The 18,108-nt window shown below is 39.6% G+C and overlaps 1 protein-coding gene across 1 annotated transcript in view; it reads right to left on the minus strand.

The window, feature by feature from the left end:
* Nucleotides 1-18,108, minus strand: part of RAB27B (RAB27B, member RAS oncogene family) — a 186,445-nt gene that overhangs the window by 107,127 nt on the left and 61,210 nt on the right. The gene's annotated exons all lie outside the window — the stretch shown is intronic.

The raw sequence follows: 18,108 nt of genomic DNA on the forward strand, positions 1-18,108 counted from the left end.
TAAGTGGGACCAGCAGTTAGCCTAATGGCTATGTCACTGGACTCCCATGTAGTCGACTGCAGTTCTCGTCCTGGACCCGGGGCTTAAAACTCACACCGGGCGCATGTGCGTGCGTGCCCAAGATCCTGAGAAGAGAATGGAGGAGAAGGGATTGCGGCATGGCCATCCCCCTTAGGGAGTGATTTCTCACTTTCTGTCTCTATGTCTCTCTCTGTCTTTCTGGCAAGCACATGCACCCTATAGCAAAAACCTCTCCAAAAAAAAAAATTGTGCTAAGTGTCTTTGAAATACTCTTAGCAATAAAAAATATCTCAGTACTTTGATACCAAATTTCATATATGGAGAAAGACCCAGATTTATTCTGAATCACGTGTGATCCGTAGAGATTGGAAGAAATTGAGCCATATCATTCTCTGTGTCATTCAAATATCAGCCTTGGAGATAATTCTACATATGCTAAAATGTTTGACAAAACTTAAACCATTACTGAACAATGGAATAACTTTCCAGAACAAGGACTTTTTAGGTTCAGGACATGCTTGGATTTCTAATTTTGCATACGTTTTCTACAACATTAAGAAAACAAACAAACAAACACAACTGCGCAGAGCCATTCTGAAATAATAGATGTGGAGTGATCTCTTGATAGTGTTTTAAGAATGTGGGCTCATTATACAAAAAACATCTCTTTAAAAAGTTAAACCGTTTTTACTGTTTTGGAAATATGACCTATTAGGGATATAAGCTAGCTATTCAGCTCTCTGAAAATATCTGGCTGCTTATTGAATTCATTTTTCCTCTCTCTCTGTTAATGTGAAAAATAACCTTCTTGTGCCTGTATTATAGCTTCATGAAAGGTTAAATCACCAATGGTCTTCATGTAGCTAAAATTCAAAATAAATCATGGTATACCATAAAAGTAGCCAGACAAAATAGTTTAAAGTATTTAGGAAAAGATCATTTTTTTTACAAATGCATTTTCTTTTTGGAAAGTGTTTCAATGTCTCTTGGATACTGTCTTTAAATACTGTATCTAAGTCTCACTTTTATAACCATTTGGTTAACACATCTATCTTTTTTCCTTTAAATATGCCATATTTCATAATTAGGTTGATAAAGTTTATTTGTAGAGACGAATATTTAGAGAATACATTGTAATACAACAAGAAAGGTGTGTGCATACTTTATCCAGGTGAAGACATTCTTTTTTTTTTTTGAGAGATTTTCACTATAGGGCGCGTGCGCTTGCCAGACAGACAAAGAGAGACACAGAGACAGAAAGCGAGAAATCACCCCCCAGGGGGGATGGTCACACCGCAATCCCTTCTCCTCCATTCTACTCTCAGGATCTTGGGCACACACGCACACATGCCCGGTGTGTTTTAAGCCTCCGGGTCCAGGACACAAACCGCGGTCGACTACGTGGGAGTCCAGCGACATAGCCATTACGCTAACTGCTGGTTCCCAAGGTGAAGACATTCTTAAATACTATCTTTCCTTTTCTGATCAACATACAATGACCAAGTATCAGAGACTTCATTGCTCTGCTTCATTAAATTTCTTCAGTAAGAGGTTTACCTCATTGAGCTGTGTCTAAAACATTCTATGAAATCTGGCACTTAAAGTTTATCTGTTCATTTCTTCTGAGAGAGAGAGAGCCAGAAACAGGCCCTTCCCAACAAGGTCTCCACACCATGATCTACCCCAGGGTAGGTCAGCCAGCTCAGATCTTGTGCATACATGCACCCGGAATGTTCAGGGGATCCTGTTACAGAAACCCAAGATGGTCCCCATGCAGGTCCTGTTGTGTTACCACTATGCTATCTCTGGCCCCCCAGATCCAGAATTCTGAATGAATCAATAGGTCAATTTAAAAGATCGTATACTTTTATCAAAACCAATGTACAACAGAGTTAAAATGCAAACAAAATGTCCACTGCTTGAAGATAAAAAACCAAAACCTTCATAAATATAGTCTAGACTAAGATAGGATTGGAATGTTAACTTGAAAAAGTCCAAGGAACATATTGTTTCATTGTATTTCATTTCACTTCTGCTCATGAAATAAGAAGCAAAAAGAAAGTAGTTTGAGCATGTCAGTCCTTCGCACAGGCTAATTACATTGCAGAGACTGATCTAAATATTCATATGAAAGACACAGAAAGTCACATGTACTGTATGTTCTTGCTGACAGCAGCGATTTACAACATTTTTCTCAATTTAAATGTAAAACAATATTATGTGTTGGAAAACAGAAAACGGAATTTGAAAATAATACATCTGAAACTTGTATTTGAACTAGTAACATAATAGCTTCCTCAAATGCGTATATATACATATATGTATACATACACAAGAGAATGAAGTTTTTATGACTGCTTTATCAACTATAAATTATTGAGGCAGGCCGGCAGGTGACCTGGTGGGTAAGGGACTGGTCTCTCCCATGACTGACTGAGTTCTGGACCTGGCAACTTGCTTTCTCACTTTCCCTTTCTCTATCTCTGTCTCTCTCTGGTCAAATGAAAATATAATAATAATAATAATAATAAGTAAAACTAAATAAACAGTTCTTTAAAATGAAATAAATTGTTGAAGCAATATCCAAACAACTTTCTAAAATGTTGTCTACCTTTCAAAGAAACAATTTACTTCAATTGCATTCCATATGCCGATTTTTTACATATGAATCACTTTGACTACATGCATACCATGATATTCCCAAATTTACACTTTTAATATGTAAGAAAATCAAACACAGGATAAATTAAGCCATGCTATAAAAATTAAATGTTTCAAAAAAATAAATAAAATAAAATAACATGTTTCAATGCCAACATGTCTTTTTAGTGCATAATAGTTTTTAAGGATGCTATAGAAATCATAAGTAAGAATTGAAAAATTCTACATTTCTTCAACTCTAACGCTGGAATAAAAATGAACCTTTACTGCCCAGTAGCTGAAATTTCCCTTTTTGGCAAGATAAACAGGCCCAATATCTAGAATAAATATTGCTAGGAGGAAAAGTGTCATAGTAACTTAGGTTCTTGAATTAAACAGAGCTTACGGATTTTGCAGTTTGGGGTTTCAGTGACCTCTCTTAAGCACTGTGAAAATCAGCACACGTTCTTTATCCGATTGTATTCCCTGAAAGCCTGCTGTTGCAATGGAATAGAGGACGCTAGGAGAAGCAGCTCCTGCCCAGATACCGCCATTGGGAGCTGTCAGTAAGTTACTGAACTCTCACATGCAAATTTCCTTGTGAAGATGATTCCTTTTGACTTGTTCCCATTTGAAGTTAATTCTAAGGAAACAGAAATTGGCTTGCATAGGATTTTGCTTTGACTGAAGAGGATGCTAAAGGTCCAAAACCGTGAACAACCCCTGAATGGTAGGAAACATGAATGTTAGGGAGGAGGTCAGCAGAAATAAATGAGTTGGTCTTTTCTATTCCATTTCCTAGGTCCCCTGTTTTATTTCAAGGTTGAGGGAGAATGCTAAAGTAAAATGAGAAGATTTCCAAGGGTCATCACTGTGGTTTCAGTGCTCTTAAAAATCAGTTAAATCATGACACTTACGCACCATGTTCAATCAGCGATTACTCATACAAACATTAGAGTACTTGGGGAATTTGCCTAACCTGTTTCTTCCAGGGAAATCTCTGCAATTTGACCTTGTCCAATTCAACTTTTAAAATGCAGCCTGGGCTAATTCTTACCAACCTATTATTTTCCTGGCCTCCCTGAGAAATAAAACAAACAAACAAACAAACAAAAAACAAACAAACAAACAAACAAAAAAACAAGGAAAAATACAGAAAGAGACATACAGAAAATATAGAAGTGCCTAACTTCTCCTAGCAACCCCCTCTAAGTCACCCTCTGCCTAGGTCCCAGAATAGTGACATCTGACTGACCATGAGGGACCATGCAGATTTAGCTATTTCTGATTTAACAGTGCTTAAACAGCATATTTCATCAGAACTCTAGGCCAATTCAATCGATCTGTAAAGAACTAATATAAATAAATTCATATGGTGTTAATTATGAACATTTAATTTCAGCATATACCTACAGAGCTAAAGTCATTAATTACAAATAATTTGACCATGTCTCTAGGAATTGTCAAGATTTTGGTAGGTTTTTAGCCAGTTAATGTTTTTCTTCTGAAATCCTAGATTGATCTTTATAGACCTTCTCAACATTTTATTGTGTTTCCTGAGGTTTAATATTACTAGATCACTATTCCTTAGGTTTTTACCTTTACAAAAAAATCTTATCTCTGTGCATGTATTTGTGCATATGCTGAGAAGTCAGAATGTTTGCCAGCTAAGCAAGAAATAAGGCTTTCTCTGTAAACAGGAAGCGATCTGAACCTCTCCAACTCTTCCATCAGTTACCTAGGAGCTCCCATGGGGCAGTAAAGATTCTTTTTCACCTTTTGAAATAACACTGCAGGTAGTTACACCAGGGAAATGGCTCTGCCCACTCTCAGACCACAGGTTTCTTGTAAGAAATAGAATCTTCCTCATTATCAAGAGTAGGAACATGACCCAACACAAAAAGGCCCCAAAAACAAGGAGATAGGATTCTAGAACAATTTTGCATGAGTTGGAGATAAATGTGAACTACCTGGACCCCATCTTGCTCCTACTAGACAAGAAACTTCCCGTCAGTGGCACCTGGGAGAAATGAGCCTAAATGCGAAGGAGAAAGAGGCCACAGGACAAATTCAGATAGTGATCTAGCCTCATTGGCAGGTCAACTCTGCACTCAAAGCTCTCAAACCTCCTGATTTTCTGACAAACACTTTCAAAGTAACATTCTTATGCCATCAAGATGAGGCAATGCTTGCTCTTATCTTCATGGTGTAAAACTAAAAGGAAGATTTTTCTAGGCTGTTCTATCACATCGAACCAGAAAAAAAGGCTTTTCTGCTTTTCTGCTCACTCTCCTTGAATTAAATTACTTTCTATACTGCTCACTCCATCGTCAATATTGAGGCAAAGTTCTCGGATTTCACCAGTCTCCATATCTGCTGCATCTTGAAATGTTAAATCACCCTGGGTGTGACAGATTAAGCAAAGCTAGTGTCCCTGAATTAATTTCTTAATAAACCACGTGTATGAACATAACAGAACTTTATTAGTCTCTGCTGATAGAGACACATGTGTCCAAATGGTGTTATTCAAGATGCAAACACCTTGCAATAAATCCTGAGGCTACTTATTAAAGCTCAACAGCTTATTTAATTTAATTGACTTGAACACATTTCCTCCAGTTTCGGTTGATAAACTTCAAATATTCTATTTTGAGATAAATGTTTTAGAGATTCAAACAATGAGGTTTCATAGTAATTTTAAATCTTTTGAACTTTTATTATATTAACATTTCAAAAAACCCCGTCTACAAAATAGATTGATTTTACATACTGCCACTGCATGTGTTACAGATAGAAACAGTGTGTTTAGAGTTAAATGTTATTCAATTAAATATTGAAAGATAGTATCTAATCTAATTTGGGATTTTTTTTTTTTGAGAGGTTTTCGCTATAGGGCGGGGGCACTCGCCAGACAGAGAGAGACATAGAGACAGAAAGCGAGAAATCACCCCCCAGAAGGGATGGTCACGCCACAATCCCTTCTCCTCCATTCTCCTCTCGGGATCGTGGGCATGCACGCACATACGCCCGGTGTGAGTTTTAAGCCACCGGGTCTGGGACGCGAACCGCGGTCGACTATGTGGGAGTCCAGCGACATAGCCATTAAGCCAACTGCTGGTTCCCTAATTTGGGATTTCAAAGTATTTAAGATGAGACACTCTTCAGATACTTCTGTCTTAATGCTGATTTGTATAAGAAACAAAGCTGTTTTTAGTGGACTTGATTGCAACTAGACTAAGAGACAGAGAGGAAAGTGAGACAGCCTGAGGAGACAAGAAATGTTGTAAAAGGCATATTGCAACTAATGTTACTTTTCTTCAAAAACTTTGAGTTGGTTAAAATAATTCTAGAAAGGGACCAACAAATGATGGAATGGTTACATTGCTGGACTCCCATGTAGTCAATCACTGTTTGAGTCCTGGACCCAGAGGCTTAAAACTCTGTGTGTCTGCGTGCCCAAAATCCCAAGAGGAGAATGGAGGAGAAGGGATTGTGGTGTGACCATCCCTCCCGGGGGATGGGGGGGTGGGATTTCTCACTTTCTGTCTCTCTGTTTCTGTCTCTCTGGTGAGTGCAGGTGCTCTATAGCAACAATCTCTCTAAAATAAATAATAATAATTTTGATAAAAACTAAAAAATTTCTTTGGTAAAGCTCAAAGAAAACATACTGTCTAATGAAAGAGAAAATAATTTGCAGAAGGCAAAGAGTGAGATATAAAAGAGGAAGAACACTAAATAGAAAATCTAAAAAAAAAAAAGAGGAAGTAAAGAGAACGAAGGAGCAGAAAATCTACTGAAAGTGTGGAAAAAAGGTGTTTTCAGAATACATCAGGCAAACCGATAGAGGCTTACACCCCATTTCCAATATAATACCTCGGACAACTACTTCCCCTCTGAGACTTCCATAGTAAAATCTACGAAGTGGAAGAATATTTATTTTCATCTTAGGTTTCTTATAAATAAGGCATTTGAAACATCTGCTTTCGAAGCGTGTCCGTAACTATTTATAAACATTTCACTCCCCCCTATCATTCACATGGAATGTGTAACACACGCTCCTACATTTAAGCAGCACGTGTTTATTGACTTCCTTCCATGTTCCTGACTCTGTTCTAGGCACTGAGCACAGAGCAGGGAACATAGATACAGAAATCGCCAAGCTGTCACGGAGTTTATATCATGAGGGCAGAAGACAGTCATAAATGAACATGCGGTACAAGACTAGTGCAGAGGGCAGTGTTGATGAGGGTAATAGTCATGAGGGACTCAAACATGTCAGTGGGTATTCAGACAAGGCCTCACTGATAAGCAGCCTTGTGAGAAAAGACCTGAGGAAAGTGAGGGCAAAGAACATTCCAGACATATGGAAATACAGAGGCCCTGAGGCAGGAGGCATCCAGCTGATAAACTGGAGAGGTTTTTCTTTTTTTTTTTTTTCTCCCGCTATAGGGCGTGTGTGCTTGCCAGACAGAGAGAGACATAGAGACAGAAAGCGAGAAATCACCCCCCAGGGGGGATGGTCACGCCGCAATTCCTTCTCCTCCATTCTCCTCTTGTGATCTTGGGCACGTACGCACACGCGCCCGGCGTGAGTTTTAAGTCACCGGGTCTGGGACGCGAAGTGTGGTCGACTACTTGGGAGTCCAGCGACAAAGCCATTACACTAACTGCTGCTTCCCAACTGGAGAAGCCATTGTGGCTGGAGAGAAGAGCAGAGGCAGAGTGAGAAGGGAGGCAGTTAGAGTTAGGAGAAGGCTAGTTGATCGCCGGCTTTCCAGTGAGAAGAGCCAGTTGACGGTTTTGAATGGCAGAGTGACGTAACCTGCCATACCATTACACTAACTGCTGCTTCCCAACTGGAGAAGCCATTGTGGCTGGAGAGAAGAGCAGAGGCAGAGTGAGAAGGGAGGCAGTTAGAGTTAGGAGAAGGCTAGTTGATCGCCGGCTTTCCAGTGAGAAGAGCCAGTTGACGGTTTTGAATGGCAGAGTGACGTAACCTGCCATATGTTTTAAGAGGATCATGTTGTGGGACCAGCGTAATGGCTATGTCGCTGGACTCCCATGTAGTCAACCACGGTTGGAGTCCTGGACCTGGTGTCTTAAACTCACGCCGGGCGTGTGTGCGTGCGTGCCTAAGATCCAGAGAGGAGAATGGAGGAGAAGGGATTGCAGCATGGCCATCCCCCCTGAGGGACAATTTCTTGCTTTCTGTCTTTCTGTCTCTCTCTGTCTTTCTGGTGAGCACACGTGCCCTATACAAAAACCTCTCCCCCCCCCCAAAAAAAAAAGAAAAAAGAAAAAAAGGGGGGATTATGTTGTGTGCTGTATTGAAAATAGAATACAAAAAGGTGAAGATCAATTATGGTGGAGATTTCAAATTTGGAAATTATTTGATTCCCTACTCTCTACCTGTCCAAATCAGAAGAGGCCTTTTTACTTCATTCTCAATCACTCCAACTTTAGCCTTGATGGGCTCAGTTAATCATATGATTCTCCAGTCTAAGCCATATTTTCTAGAACGTAATCGAATACGAATACTGTGGTAGATTCTTCGTGGTTGATTCTCCTATACCCTTGTTTCTTATCTCTTGAAGCTGTCCCTGCCTCCTTCCTTCCTCATAGTTTCAAATGGGAGCAATCACACTGGGATGGTGGTACCTCTGCCCCTGCTCACCCACAATTGGTTTAGCGCCTGGCACAACTCAAACTGGTCTAATGGGCTCCTTCCTAAAGGTATTTGTTGTTGTTTTTGTTTAGAGAGAGATATTTTCTATAGGAGATGTACACTCGCTGGAGAGACAAAAAGAGACAGAGAGACAGAAAGTGAGAAACCATCCCCCCCCAAGGGGGATGGCCACATGTCAATCCCTTCTTCTCTGTTTTCCTCTTGGCATCTTGGGCACACATGCGCTTGCACTTGGTGGGAGCGATAAGCCACTAGGTCCAGGACTCAAATCCTGGTCGACCATATGGGGTCCAGTGGGGTAACCATTATACTATCTGGTTGTCCCAAGGGCATTTGTAACTAGAAGAGTCCAAATAGAGATTGACTGCTCTCTTATGACTGAAGATATAAACTTGGAACTTATTTTGACACTCATTTTCTGCTGTGGAGATTGAAAAAGAAAATGTTTTTCAGTGAGAGGGAAAAATGTAGTCTGCACTCAGAGAGAACCAAAAAAAAGAGAGAAAAAGAGAGGAGAGAGGGGGGAGAGAGAGAGAAGAGAGAGAGAGGAGAGAGAGAGAAGTGAGAGAGAGGAGAGAGAGAAAGCATTTCCATGGTCCAGCTTCCTTGGAACTTCACAATAACTTGCTTACTGTAAGCTAGAGTTTATTATAATTGCATGTAATCAAAACACTTTAATAAAATAGTTACACATCTCTATAATGACAACTAGATATCCAAATGTAAAATAATTGCTGTGCATGAAACTATATATAGATATATATTCATCCTCGGGCTCCATGGTTAACAATTTTAAAGCAGAAAGCAAAATATTTGCTAATTAAATCACCACATTCCAACTGTTTTTTCAGACATGGCTATCAGAGCTGCAAAAATGACAGGAGAGATGATAAAATACATTCTTCAAACTCTGAGAGAATTGAGACAATGGTATTCATCAGCTTTGAGCATCTTAAAGTCTTATCAGGAAACTTGTCAATGTTAACCTAAGAAATTCATAATGACCTTGTCACAGTGTTAGTTGTGCATTTTATTCTGTTTTCATACAGGGTTCTGGTATGTCACATTTACCTCATTAATGGAGCTGAGTTGAATACTGCCTAGCATATTTTAAGTTTAAAAAGAATATGTTGCCTTAGCTATTATTTACTGATGGTAAATATGAGAAATGAAATATTAGACACCTGCTACACTCACAAGAGTTAAACAGGTACCAATTCTGTACAGTAGTACAAAATCATTTACTATGAGTTTTATTTATTTATTTATTTGTTTATTTATTTATTTATTTATTTATTTGCTATAGGGCACATGAGCTCGTCATTGGGGAGACAGAAAGCAAGAAACCACACCCCGTGCCCCTTCCTGGGGGGTGGGGGTGGTCACACTGCAATCCCTTCTCTTTCATTTTCCTCTCAGGATTTTGGACATGCATCCATACACACCCAGTGTGAGATTTAAGCCACTGGGTCTGGGACTCAAACCACGGTCGACTACATGAGAGTCCAGCAACATAACCAATACATCATGTGCTGGTCCCATTACTATGGTTTTATTAACTCAAATAAAAGTCCTCACTTCTATTCAGAAAATAGCACATACATGAACAGTCTGTGTTTTACAATTAAGCTTAATAACTTCTGTTTTAATAGCAATTTCTAAAATTACTGTACAAGTTTGATTAAAATTTCTATCAAATTTATATGATATCTAATGGAAAATATATATATATGTGTATATATATCAGAATATGTGTATATATATATATATATATATATCTCAGAATATACATAAAATTGTACCTTAGTGTTGTTTTATACAAATAGAGAAACAGAAAAGGATAAGGGGAAAAAGAGGAAGTTTTTGAAGTATTTAAAACACACTAAGTTGTAGTTGCAAAGGGATCATCTTCATATAGTGGTTCATTTGAAAAGCCTCCTCATTCAGGTGTCTTTTGGAGACTTATTAACTCTGCTTTCCATTAAGTTTATTTTTTTCTTTTTATATTTATTTAACCTTATTTGTTATCATTATATAATTTGACCAGAGACACAGGGAGAGAAAGGAAGGAGAGTGAGAAAGTGAGGCACCACTTCCAGGACTCCAACTGTGGTCAGCCATGTGGGAGTCCAACACCTCAACCACCACACCACCTGCCAGCCCTTCCATTAAGTTTTACAACAAAGTGTTTGGTCCCACTAACTAGTTTGCCAAGCATGTATTACAACGTTATCCATGTCTTCCCAAAGTCAAATTTAATACATTTTGTTAAATAAAAAAAATAAAGGCATGTCAGGTTGGTTTCCAAATTGTTATGGTCTTAAAACTCTGTGGATATCAGCCACCACACACTGTGTATGAAATTCTTTAGAATAATAAATTCCAATAGTAATTAATAATGTATTTCCCCTGGAATGTTAAATACTACTGGAGATAATCAAGAGGAAATATTTTTCTCAGTAACTTTCTTTTTTGCTAGAGGGCACGTGAGCTTGCCAGAAAGACAGAGAGACAGAAAGCAAAAAATCACCCCCTGGGGGGATGGCCATGCTGCAATCTCTTCTCCTCTGTTCTCCTCTCGGGATCTTGGGCACGCACACACACGCGCCTGGCGTGAGTTTAAGCCACCGGGTCCAGGACTTGAACCACAGTCCACTACATGGGAGTTCAGCGACATAGCCATTACACTAACTGCTGGTCCCAACTTTCTAACACCTTATTCTTTGCACTTAAGAATAAAATATCTCTCTAATGAATAAAGTAGAAAACCTTTTAACTTTTGAACTCATCAAAATTTTACTTAAAATCTTATTAGTCATACTACCACACAGAATTGGCACCCATTCAACTTCTGTGAGTTTAACAGGTGTCAAACATTTCATTTGTCATGATAAAAACTTTTTCCCTGGGAAAGATGTAAAATTTCAGATTTGCCCTGTACGTATCTCGTTCTGTTCCTAAATAAATAAATGAACATCCCAGTGACCTGATTATAATCTCTGTCCATTTGTTATATGGCTGCTGCTTAATCACCAAGGAAATTTATCAGCTTCCTTGTGGTCTGTGCGAAACATTGACTGTACATAAGTAGCATGCGTCTGTGGGCAGCAGACTAGGAATTCCCGTAGCGAAAGGTACGTGAGATGAAGCTATAAACTGAATGTAATGAAGTTGCCTTGGGGCCACTGTCTACATCTAGCATAAGTTCAAGTCATAAGAAGCCAATTCAAGACCAGTCTATGCAAACATTAGATAATTTTATGTCCAAATGGAGAGGCAGGACTGGGGGCAATGTGACGACTTTGAGAAGGAAGGGCTGATAGTGTCAGGCAAAATATCTGGACCTTGAATCCTGAGCAATTATGGGTAAGAGATGGTCAAATTCAGCATCCTGACAACAGTAAAGACCGGTTATGCCAAGTATGAAGGTCAGAAATGAGCTCCATTCTCCCCTCCCACTGCCCTCTGTCCTCTTCCAGTTTTAAGAGAAAACTGATATGAAGGACCTAAGCAGAAAGGTCAGGGGGCAGGTAGTTTGGTTTCTATTCTAATGTTAGATACAAAGACTGCATTGTGTGTGATACTCGAAACCGATCTGCAAGCGTGGAATAGTTGTGACACTTTCCACTTCCTGCCTGGTGAGTAGGAGGGAATCACAGATTCCCAGCCAGGCGGATTCTCACTGGATGTCAGAGGTCAGCAATAATGATAAATGACTGGATGCTGACTCTCATCCTAATGACGGGGAAAACCCATACCACGGATAACCAGCATGCTCCTGGTGATTTAGGAACTTTCTCCCAACCCAGCAAGTCATGTTGCAATATGACCATGGATATGAAGATAAGGCTATGAAGATAAGGCTATGTAGGGATACGCTTACCAAGCCATTGACCCCTGTGCGTCTCCCAACATCTAGCTCAGCACTGTCCAGCCTCGACGCTACTAGTCTTGTGGTTCTCAAACTTCTGTGTTGATCAGAATTACCTGGAAGATTTGTTAAAATGCAGATTGCTGGACCTCACCCCCAGCTTTCAATTTAGGAGGCATTAAGAACTTGTGTTTCCCTCAAGTTCTTACATTGAAACCCTCACTGCCAGTATGTCAGAATAAGACAGCATTTAGAGATAGGAGCTTAAAATGGGTAATGTAAGTAAAATAAGGTCATGTGGTTGCCTACAATCCAGTATGACTGGTGCCCTTACAGGATGCGATTAGGACACAGACATGCGCACACACAGCAAAGACAGTGTGTGGATGTGATGCGAAGTGGGCCACTTGCAAGCCAAGGAGAGGGGTTCCAAAGAAATCAACCCTGTCAATGCTTGATCTTGGACTTCTGGCTTCCAGAACTATGAGACAATGAAATTTTTGTGTTTAAATCATTTTGTTATGGCTGTTCTAGGAAAAGGGATTATGGTGTGGCTATCCCCCTGGGGGGTGATTTCTTTCTGTCTCTCTAGTGAGTGCACGTGCCCTATAGCAAAATCTCTTTAAAAAAAAAAAAAGGATGAAGAAGAAGACAAAGAAAAAGCAGGGAAGGGAGAACAGCAGTTAGCATAATGGCTGTCACCGAACTCCCATGTAGTCAACTGCGGTTCAAGTCCTGGACCTGGTGGATTAAACTCATGCCAGGCGCGTGATCCCAAGAAGAGGATGGAGGAGAAGGGATTGCAGCATGGCCATCCCCCCCGGGGGTGTGATTTCTCACTTTCTGTCTCTCTCTGTCTTTCTGGTAAGAGCATGCACCGTATAGCAAAAACCTCTCCAAAAAAAAAAAAAGAGGAAGGGGAAGGAAAGAAAGTATATATACAAGAGAGTATAAGAGAGAGAAAATGTCACTTTGATATGTCCAAAGAAGTCCTGAAAAAAAGTCAATTCCTAATTAAATTTGGGAAGGAACTTGTTTTTGATTATGTCTGGAAGGAAATACAGTTTGCAATTTAAATCCATGTTTAAGGAGGTAAAAGGGAAAATAAAGACAAATAGCAAACAAACAAAAGTCAATATCTAATTTTAAAATAGAGTCACCCTAAAGAACTGTAGCCTAGAGCAGAGGATGGACTTCTTAGGTACACAAACTGCATTCACGTATCTGTTCTGATCCCAAGAAGAGGATGGAGGAGAAGGGATTGCAGCATGGCCATCCCCCCCGGGGGTGTGATTTCTCACTTTCTGTCTCTCTCTGTCTTTCTGGTAAGAGCATGCACCGTATAGCAAAAACCTCTCCAAAAAAAAAAGAGGAAGGGGAAAGAAAGAAAGTATATATACAAGAGAGTATAAGAGAGAGAAAATGTCACTCTGATATGTCCAAAGAAGTCCTGAAAAAAAGTCAATTCCTAATTAAATTTGGGAAGGAACTTGTTTTTGATTATGTCTGGAAGGAAATACAGTTTGCAATTTAAATCCATGTTTAAGGAGGTAAAAGGGAAAATAAAGACAAATAGCAAACAAACAAAAGTCAATATCTAATTTTAAAATAGAGTCACCCTAAAGAACTGTAGCCTAGAGCAGAGGATGGACTTCTTAGGTACACAAACTGCATTCACGTATCTGTTCTCTGATTGCTTAAAACAAAAGGTAGATTATTTGCATGCTGCTTTCTATACCTCTCCCAAACCCTTCCAGTTTTTATTTGCAGATTTTCCATGGAATTTTAGTGCAGCTAGAGTGGAGGCCTCATGTGCAGGCATGCTGGGCCGCAGAAGCACTACTCTCGCTTCTGGCTTTGTAAGAATAAATTTTCATGTTAAACATAATTCTAGTAACATTTCCTCATTTACCATGTGCTCCCTATCCATACCTAACTGGTCTGGGAGTACTACAAACACTGTGTTTTGAACAAATGCTTCCTATTCCTTTCCCCCTACTCACCATAAATCAGTCTTGACCCTCTTCTAAATATTCCAAAGTTCAAAATCGTCAATGCTGTAATACTTATTTCACTTCCAGAAAGTTATTATAAATTTGAGGATTTCTCATATGTTCTCCCAAATTTATACAAAGGATACTTCTAAGTAGTGCATTTATTTAATTATTTATTCGAATTTGCTATCGGACACATGCAGTTACCAGAGAAAGAAAGTGAGAAAGTAACCACCCTCCCCACCCTAAAGAGATGCCATGCCACAATCCCTTCTCCACCATTCTATTCTCGGGTTTGGGTGCATGCATGCATATACACTAGTTTGTTTTTCAAACTGCCAAGTCTGGGACTTGAACCACACAGTCAACCATGCGGGATTGAGCTGCCTTAATCACCTTTCCTCCAGCTGGCCCCTCATTCTATTTTCATATATGATCTGTGATACTGTGATCAGATTCACTCACTCATCAAACCTTGCTAGAGTGATTATTAACATGGAACTAAAAACAATTTAGAAACTGTGGATACAAAGATGAAGATGTTCAAGAGACAGATGCATAAACTGGCAATTGCAGAGCAATGTTGAAATGGCCCACATAGGAATCTGTTCAAGATACCATGGCAACATCCACTAAACTCTATCCTCCATGACCACACAGAGTGGTCTGCTTTCTTCACTGCTAGTTTTGTAGCTGCCTAAAAGAAGTGATGATGCCTGTCTTCTCTATTGTCCTTACTATGATTCATTCAACCACAAGGGATAGAGAGTTCAGGAAACCAGAATGGAGACCAGCCAGTTAGACTTTATTGTCTCCTGCAAAATGCAGGGCCCAGCAATAATCACGTATGACTCAGGCAGCTCCTGCTCTTTATATGAAGGGAGGAGGCTTAAATTTTTATCAGTGACTGAGGTCTCAGAACAGGGTCAGTTCTCGAGGTCTTTAGTGTGGAATAGAAAAGCATGTGAAGAGGTACCTCAGTCTCTGGCCTGGCTGGGCGGAAAACCATTCCAAGGAGGAGGGGTGCTCTAAGCTTTCTTTCCTCATTGGAAACACTGAAGAACCAGTTTCTCTTCATCTTCTAAAAAGACTACAGTCAAGCAAATTCAATTTGCAAACAAATAGGATTTAGACCAAGGAATCTTCAGATGCTACAGGTCTGCTTTCTGTGCCACATAGGGCCTATTTTCTGATTAAACAGTCTGTAAATCTTGAAGTAACATGCTTAAGAGCTATGATCACAGTATATTAACTCCAGCATCTTTTCTAGGAGAGAACATCTGTGGAGATGCCAGGGAATGGAAGATTTTCCCATGGTTACCTTGTAAAATCACTGTACTTCGCAGTGTCTGGTCCACTGCAAGGCACCTAGATGCTCAATAGTTATATGGCATTGACTTCTGAGGCAGATCCTGCACCGACAAGAGTGTTGGATGCATTAGGAAGAGGCTAGAGAAAACTAGAAATTGACAAGAGGTAGAGGCATTGTTTATGAATATTCCAGAAAGTGGAGACAGCATGAGCAAGAGGTGTGAGCTGACACAACACAGATGACATAGAAGAAATCACAAGTAGTTCAATTAAGGGGTGAAAGACACGAAGAAATAGACAAGCATAAGATTGCAAGGGCTGTTGTATGTCAGATCCAATTTACTGCAACAGATGCTTATTCTGGGCTCAGACTCCATGTGGTATACATATACTAGTGGCATCCCAAAGGCCAGGATGTTAAACTTGGCAACTGATAAAAATAGAAATAGTTTCTAGATGCTAAAATGACCAGGTTATTGCTTGGGGCATCAAACTTTTGGAGACAAAACCCTTGACATTGTTTTTCCCTTGGTAATATAAAACCAAGAGGGAAAATTTCAGCCAAGAAATTCAACCTGTGCTCTGGAGTAGTAATGGTGGAATATTGCTAATTTGGCAACAATTCTAGATTTGAAGAAAAGGTCTAAAGTGCAACTGCTCCATTCTATCATCTTGCTAATGGGAGCTTGAGGATTTGCCAAGCGTTGTTCCTGGATTATTACACCATTTCAGAGCTGTTCTATTTTGACACTGTGATCACTGCGTCCGCCATGAAGGGGTTGTGCAGAAAGAGAATGGCAGAAACACCCTCGAGCTATGTCTGGGTACAAAGATGAACATCTGCTCCCAGGTCAGGCCCTCTGAAGGAGCAGTGGGAAGGACAGAGGCCAAGTTCATCCCAAGGTGCAGAGCAGTGACTGACAGTTCATGAGAACACAGAGGCCCTCCTTGCTTATATTCATCCAACACTCGGTTGACATTTATTGCATGCCAAGCTTTTTGAAGGCATGGTTCAAGGCCCTGAGGAATGCATCAGTGAGCAAAACCCCCAGGAACCTCTGATCAAATGAGGGGAGGTTGACCATACACAAAGAAACATCGGCTATTTCAGAAATATGAAATTTCAGTGGAGGAAAATAAAGCAGGAAGGGGATACAGAATGAAAAATAATGTATTATTTCAGGATCTTGAGCAATTATTGAGAAGTGTCCTTTCATTGCAGATAGAAATGAAAATAGAAATGAATAATCTCAAGCTATCTAAGTTGTAGCTAGAATTAAATGCAATGTGGTTTGAAAGAGTTACCGCTCTGAAAACAGTAAATATCAATAATTGGTAGCTAATATTTTTACCAACATCCTTTAATAAAGGCAAGGAAGACAATCTACTAACTAGATTGTCTCAATAGTAGTTTTGAGAGTACCAGGCTTGAAGTCTGTCGAATTCTCTGTATTTGAATTCTGCATTCACTGTGATAACCAGAGTCATCTATTTTATTCTTCTGGGCCTCTGTTTTCTGATATATAAAATAATGGGATAATAATCATAACCTTCCTTGTTCAGTTGTTGGAAAAGATTAAAGTTGAAGTTCTTAGTTCAGTACCTGACACAGAACAGATGCTCCATATAAGTTATCTATTAATATATTAATCTCTTCAAAAAAATTTTTTTGCAGAAATTAAAAGCAGAATCACAGGACTGTAATTGTTTCAGAAGAGTAATGCTTGATTATTTTTATTTCTTATCTGAAGCATCACTTTGGAGAAGAGGCCTCTGTCCTTCCCACTGCTCCTTCAGAGGGCCTGACCCAGGAGTAGATGTTCATCTTTGTACCCAGACATAGCTTGAGACTGTTTCTGCCATTCCCCTTCTGCATGGCCTCCTTATGGCAGAAGCGATGAGCACAGTGTCAAAACAGGATAGCTCTGAAATGGTGTAGCAATCCAGGAACAAACATCTGGCCAACCCTCAAGCTCCCATTAGCAAAATGATAGTAGAATGATAGAATGTTGGTTGAGAGTACAAATTGCCAGGACCAATGTGTGTATTTTAGCCGTTCATTCACATACAAAGACTTAAAATACCTCTGATTACTATTCTAAAATAACGATATAGTGGAAAAAATAGAAGTTTATGGGTCGGTGGAAGAGTTACTATGCATTTTTGCATAGGAAAACAGGACAAGACATCATGATTTTTTGATGACCCAATATATTTTCCTACTATTCAAAAGTAAAATTAATTGACACTTTCTGGCCTTAGAAAGTAAAATGAAACTTGTTTTACGTGTCTATGTCTCCCATTAAAGTGTAAATTCTCATGGCAAGAAATCCTTTTTATTATTTTTATTAGTAAGACCTAAGATAGTGTCTGGCAGAGTTAAGTGCTTAGAAGATAAGATCACATTGACCTGACCAGCCTGGGTGAAAAAGCATCTATAAACAATAGCCACAGCCACAACAGAGATCATCATCCTCAAAGGTGAATGGAACTGAGACCAGTAGTTAGCGTAATGGCTATGTCGCTGGACTCCCATGTAGTCAACCGTGGTTCGCGTCCTAGACCTGGTGGCTTAAAACTCATGC

The sequence above is a fragment of the Tupaia chinensis genome, unplaced genomic scaffold, assembly GCF_000334495.1.
Source record: "Tupaia chinensis unplaced genomic scaffold, TupChi_1.0 Scaffold000098_2, whole genome shotgun sequence".
NCBI classification, from domain to species: Eukaryota; Metazoa; Chordata; class Mammalia; order Scandentia; family Tupaiidae; genus Tupaia; species Tupaia belangeri.